The sequence below is a fragment of the Carassius auratus genome, chromosome 24 (assembly GCF_003368295.1).
Source record: "Carassius auratus strain Wakin chromosome 24, ASM336829v1, whole genome shotgun sequence".
Lineage (NCBI taxonomy): Eukaryota > Metazoa > Chordata > Actinopteri > Cypriniformes > Cyprinidae > Carassius > Carassius auratus.
The window spans coordinates 11,673,773-11,679,908 of record NC_039266.1 but is presented as its reverse complement, the minus strand read 5'-3'; the positions used below and the strand labels follow the sequence as shown (position 1 = coordinate 11,679,908).

At 34.7% G+C, this 6,136-nt stretch overlaps 1 long non-coding RNA gene across 1 annotated transcript; it reads left to right on the top strand.

Moving 5' to 3' along the window:
• The first annotated feature begins 497 nt into the window (after window positions 1-497).
• LOC113042747 (uncharacterized) lies at window positions 498-3,742 on the top strand. Its single transcript, XR_003275616.1, has 3 exons — window positions 498-636; window positions 1,866-2,014; window positions 3,457-3,742. It is a non-coding gene; the product is annotated as an uncharacterized LOC113042747 (long non-coding RNA).
• Window positions 3,743-6,136: the final 2,394 nt, after the last annotated feature.

Below are 6,136 nucleotides of genomic sequence, written 5' to 3'. Positions count from 1 at the left end.
GGTGGATTTTGATGTGAGAGGACAACATGGGATGGACTTATTCAAAAGCTGGATGAAACGTCATTATGGATTATGGACAGTTGCTACTTAAAAAAAAAGCTGCAAACTAGCCAAATTGTGTTTCGAGGGCGTCCCTCAGTAAAAATCACAGGTAAAATACACTTGTTTTTTTGGCGGGGTTCCCCTGGTATAATGCGCCTTTTAATATTATGTTTTTGGGGTCGCTTCCATGGAATTGGCAACACTGATTAGGGACTCGTATTTAGGTTTAAAGCTTAAAGACACCGACAGGTTTATCTCTTACGAACATTGCTTTTTGATACACAATATATTAAGTGATGGACTGGAGTCATGTGGATAACTCATTGTAATGTTTGAATCAGCTGTTTGAACACACTGTTAGCAATTGATGTAATTTTTACAATAAATTTTACAACAACGCACTGTATTCATGTTTTTGTTGTAAATGCAAATGCATGATGGGAAATTAACGGACAGTCCTGTAAAATTATTGTAACTACACTGTAGAAGCATTTTTTTACAGCAACCGCATAGCATTGTGGGATCGCTGCTGTTTGAATTTTGAAATTACGCGGCCAACGGACGGTACTTTTTGGAAGAAAGAACACGTCTCAGGTATGTAACATAACATTTGTTTTATAAGTCTTTATATATTAATACTGGTGATCTGAGTGAGTGCTGATTGTTTCATTTGGTATCATTCAGTGGAATAGGGTGAAGTTAGTTAAAATCGCGTCTTCATACTCTATCCAGATTTACATCGCAAGAACTTTACCCAGAAACTATGGACTTTGAGCTGGAACTCGGTGTGCTTCCACCGCAGCTACCATGATCTAAATAAAGTTCTGGGTAAAAAAAAATGCCCCTCAGAAAGTCCCTGCTCGCGAGGTACTTGTTTAAAAGGTAACGTTACTGAACTTTCGGGAGTGTCAATGCAGCATTGTAATTTCAACCACCATTTCTTTTGATAATTTTTAAAATATTACTGTCATCGTGTCATGAAAGGTATAGTGTTTTAACTATTTCAGGCGAGAATGTAAGTTAGCTGTCTAAAACTCAAATATGCGGTTTATTTATAAAGACTGCGTCTATTAAAAAATGTGTTTCGCTGATGTCGGAGACGGTCAACTCCACGCGATCAGCGGGAGCTCAGTGATCATTAATCCGTCGGGAGCACTCTCAACTCGGCTAGACCTTCTGACATTTGCCGCTGGCTGTGATGTCTCTTTAGTGGTAAAGCATAAAATATAATTCGTTTTGGGTGAACCAAACAGGTAATCTTTGGTCTTTATTCAGTTAATCTTTTAATATGTTAAAATGAAAAAAGGAAACAATAGGCTACTGTTTGGTATAATATTTTGTTTTATATAATGAAGGCCTAACGTTACATTTCCCTGAACTTTATTTCTGCGGCTATTAATATGTTTAACGAATGAAAATGAGAACGAAAGGAGGCAATGGTGTTTGATATCATATTTCGTCTTATTGAAATGAGGGGGGTCGGTGGAAACGCGGCATAACTGTACCACGGTCATGAACGGTCAAGGCAGAAGGAAAAGACTGAGCGGGAACAGCTGCACACTGGCTGCTAGATGGAACATACGTTTGCTTGCTTTAAGGCCTGTTAATAATTGTCATATGGTTATATGTCAAAGAAGAAAGGAAAGGCTGTAATTCAAAAATACTTAAAATGCCTAGTCTAAATTAGGAAAAACCATACCATAACTTTGTCTCCCACCTGATAAAATTGTTACTTTTGCCCATCCTGCCAATACTGCCACTCATGCGTGTGTAGTGAAGCGTTCTAGTGCTCTTTTAGTTATCATATTGTGTATGCATTTCAGGAGAGGCACTAAGTGCAGACAAATGGATGATGTCTTTGGAAGGGACAACTGTGATGGGGCCCCTCAACAACCTTCTGAATGGAGTGCAGCGACCTTCGCTGTCTACGTGTCTAACTAACAGTATCCTAAAGAGGCCTCAAGCACTAAAGGTATGTTAAAACTGTTTGCACACTTATAAAGAAAATGGACTCTATGATATACTCTATGCATTGATGTCATAAGACAGGTTTCCATCCAATTCCTTTGCACCTTTTAAGCGCATTCGTAGAAATTTGGCAAAGAAACCCTATAACTGGAGAGCATTTCCATCAGCTCTGTTATGTAAATTAGAAATGGACAGGAGAGTAGTCATGAAACGCTGTGGGATCAAAACTTAAGGGGCAACTTAAAACAGCCGATAGAGTTGCAACAAATGTGCATTTATGTTGCATTTATTAGCAAGTCAATCCACATAAAAAGTTTTATTCACATTAGAATATTTTATGTGAATTTGAACCGTTTCCATTCAGGATTTTTTTGTTTGTTTTCAAAATGTTAAAATGTGCATTAAAAAGCTGGATGGAGACAAAGCTATTGCTATTAAGTGTCTAACATAGAGTTGATATTGCCCTGCAAGACATTTATGTAAACACAGAGAAGTCTGACAGACAGCAGTTTAACATTACAATTTTCATTAAGTAAATTTTGGGTGTTAAAGTCATTAGATGTGATTTTACTTTTTCCTTTCTCTTTGGAGTGTTACAAGCTCTTGGTGAATGAAGAAGATCTGTATAGGGTGGCCATATGCGCCGTTCATACGGGACACGTCCCCGCCAGGATTTTAATATTGCCTAAAACATCCAGGTCGATCGAGAGCTAAAGAGAGCAGAACAGACAGCTCCTTATGCTTTTGAAATTGCTCTCATGTGTTTGTTCGTTCGTTTGAATTGAAGCGTCACTCTTAAACGCTGTTTCTTTAAAAAGGGAAACTACTTTGTTTGGCCTTCCAAAAGAGAACACGACTAGAAATCATGTTTATATCACATTTATAATGGGTTTTGACATTATAATGAAATAAACATTATATTTAAATGTTTGTCTTGTTGCTTCGGCCGGACAGGGCACAGTATGTTAAGAGGCATAACATTTCAGTCACATGATAGATAGATTGGATAGCTGGTCAATCAGAGCACACTTCGCTTTTCAGAACGATGAGCTTTGTAAAAATCAACACGTTTCAGAAGGCGAGGAGAGGAGTACCTGTAGAGGAGAAACAATAATGTGTTTTTTTAACCTTAAACCGCTTAAACATTTCATTACACCAAATACACAAAATAATGTTCTTTTTAGCAATGTCATGTGACCCATTTTGCAGACACTTTTGTCCAAAGCGACATTCAATTTACAGTGCATACAGTGACATTATATATTTAAGAAAAACAATGTAAAAGCCAATGTAATTCTAAATGTTATGTTGTTAAATGTGTTGATGTTAAATAAATACATCAACGTCATCTTTTCTACAAGCAAGTTTACTTTTTATGTTTTTTTTTTTACACAGTATTTATCATTACCTGATATGAAAACTTGTTTTTACTCTCTCTGTTTTCAGAGCTTTTTGTGGAATCAATTCCAAGATGTCAGCAAAGCAGAGAAGAGACGGGGGAATCAACGCACCTGTCTGCACCCTATTAAGAAGACTCCTGGGCTTTGAGTTGATGCCCACCCACACCCCACAGCTTCCCCAGTTCAAGACTGGTTGGGACCTTTTGTTATTTATTACCATGTTCCCCCTGATGATAGACTTTCTGGACGTCTGGAAGTGAGCTAGATTCTTCAGTGAAACTGTAATTTTGTTTGTATGAAATAAAAAGATAAAATAAGTTTGTAATATGTGATGTTGCATAGTGTGTTAATAATAAAAATAATAAAAAGTTGCCATTGTTTTGGTTTTAATTTTGGAAGATGGAAAATTGCAGTATTTTATTATATTTAGAAATTACAATATATTTTGAATTACAATATTGTAATTGTCTCCTGTAAAATTACAGGAAATTCCTGGCAACTGAGTTGCAGTAAATATACAGTAAATTTAAATAAATTACAGCATTTTACTGTAATAATGCTACTTTAATCACAGTAGCACTGCTGTAAAAATACAGGACTCTATTGTATTAAAAAAACAATATATTACCTGTATATTACTTGCTGTAAATTCACGGCAATTAGTTGCCAGGAATTTCCTGTAAAATTACAATAAATTTTTAACAGTGCACTCATTCTGCTGGCACCCATTCACTGCAGAAGATCCATTGATGAGCAAGTGCTACATTTCCCAAAATCTACATCTTGAATGTCCTAAATCAATTTTCAGGAAATGTTACTTTTTGTAAAATTTTTGTTTATAAACCACTTTTATAATCAGCAGTTTTTTAAATATTTTTATTATTATTATTATTTATACAATTGGACATTTCAGACAATTTATTATGCATTCCAAGAATACATGCTAACTTTTAGTGAAAAAATAAATAAATAAATACAATTACAGATGTACCACATATTTAAACCCTAGTACTGCTTAGTAGTTTGTGTTCACGCATTGCTAAGTCTGAAATTAATTGCTTGTTTTACATGAAACTAATTCTGAGAGACTATGCTTCACTAACACGCACTCTCAGCTCTGTGACATCCCGACACCTCATCCCAACTTGAGTGTATTTAAAAAATTTATGAGGGCATTTACAACTGCCTCTGTTATATAAAGACCATGCAGATGGGTTTGAAAATGCTATTTGCTATAAATTAAAGTTTAATTTTTGTCCTAGATCACTTGTCTCGTTCACAGCCATTATTTACCAGCGACAACACTTCTTTGCACATAATTATTTTGACTTAAAGCAGGAACGTGGCTGGCTTTAGCTGTGGTAATGCATTGCTCATATCTATTTAATGATGAAGCAGGTATTGGGGCACACATGGGCAGCTAAAGCTGGAGGTGTCTTAGCTAATACTTTTTGTGTGTGTGTGTTGTTATCATGAGATTTTTGCAGATTTAACTGCATTATTACTCTCTCTCTTCAGTACTGCTGATACATTAAATCAGAGAAAATAAATCTCAGAATTGCATTAAAGTAGGGACCTGAGGGATATTTAGGAACCAGAAAATTGTAGAGATTTCAGGTTGATTGTATTTATTCATTTATTTATTTTTTCAGTTGACTTTGGGGAGAGAAGAAATTATTGAATAAAGCCATTGTTTTTGTTTTCTTTGCACACAAAAAGTATTCTCGTAGCTTCGTAGCATTATGGTTCAACCACTGATGTCACATGGACTATTTAAACAATGCTATTACTGTCTTCCTTGGCCTTAAACATGTCAGTTGTGTCTTTGATTATGCTTATGGATTTCATCAAATATATCTTAGTTTGTGTTCCGAAGATGAACAAAGGTCTTATAGGTTTGGAATGACATGAGGGTGATTAATTAAAATGACAAAATTTTAATTTTTGAGTGAACTATGCCTTTAAGGTCAATACATGGTTCTTTTTGCAACCTAATAAAGGGGGTCCTATTTAGCACCAAAAGAGTTCAGGTTTTGATACAAGCTGGATAACTATACAAACATTTTTCTTAAGAGTGCACCACCGTGGCATGGGCAAACATGGCCACCATTCATATTTTCTTCAGAAAAATGTATTTTAAATATTTAATATTTTAAAAATGTTGACAATTAAATAAAGATACAAATTGTTTTTATTTATTTATTTTTACTTAAACGTAAAAAAAGAAAGGACCATCTTTTCAAATATAATGTCAACCAGTTTATAGAGAATAACCATTTAATTTAATTTGCACTCTAGAATGTCTGTAAAGTCAATCATGAAGGGTCTGTGATATATATATATATATATATATATATATGTATATATATATATATATATGTATATATATATATATATATATATATATATATGTATATATATATATATATATAAATGTCCTAAACATTTTGATTAGTTCACAAAGTGTTTTGCAATAGCTGAAGTATTGCACACACCTAAAAGTGTACTTGACACAATGATGAAAAACAAATCCAGGGTGTTTTAAGTGGGTTTTAAAACATAATTGGTAAACTGTAGTCCTGGGGTTTCTGCTTCATCACAGACAGATCAATAATTCCTTGGAGAGAACCAAGCAAATTATCCCTCAGATCAAGCAGCAAAGTTCTCCCTGATGATAGGGGAGGTACGAGGCAAAAAAAGCCCTCACAAATGGCAGGGACATAATG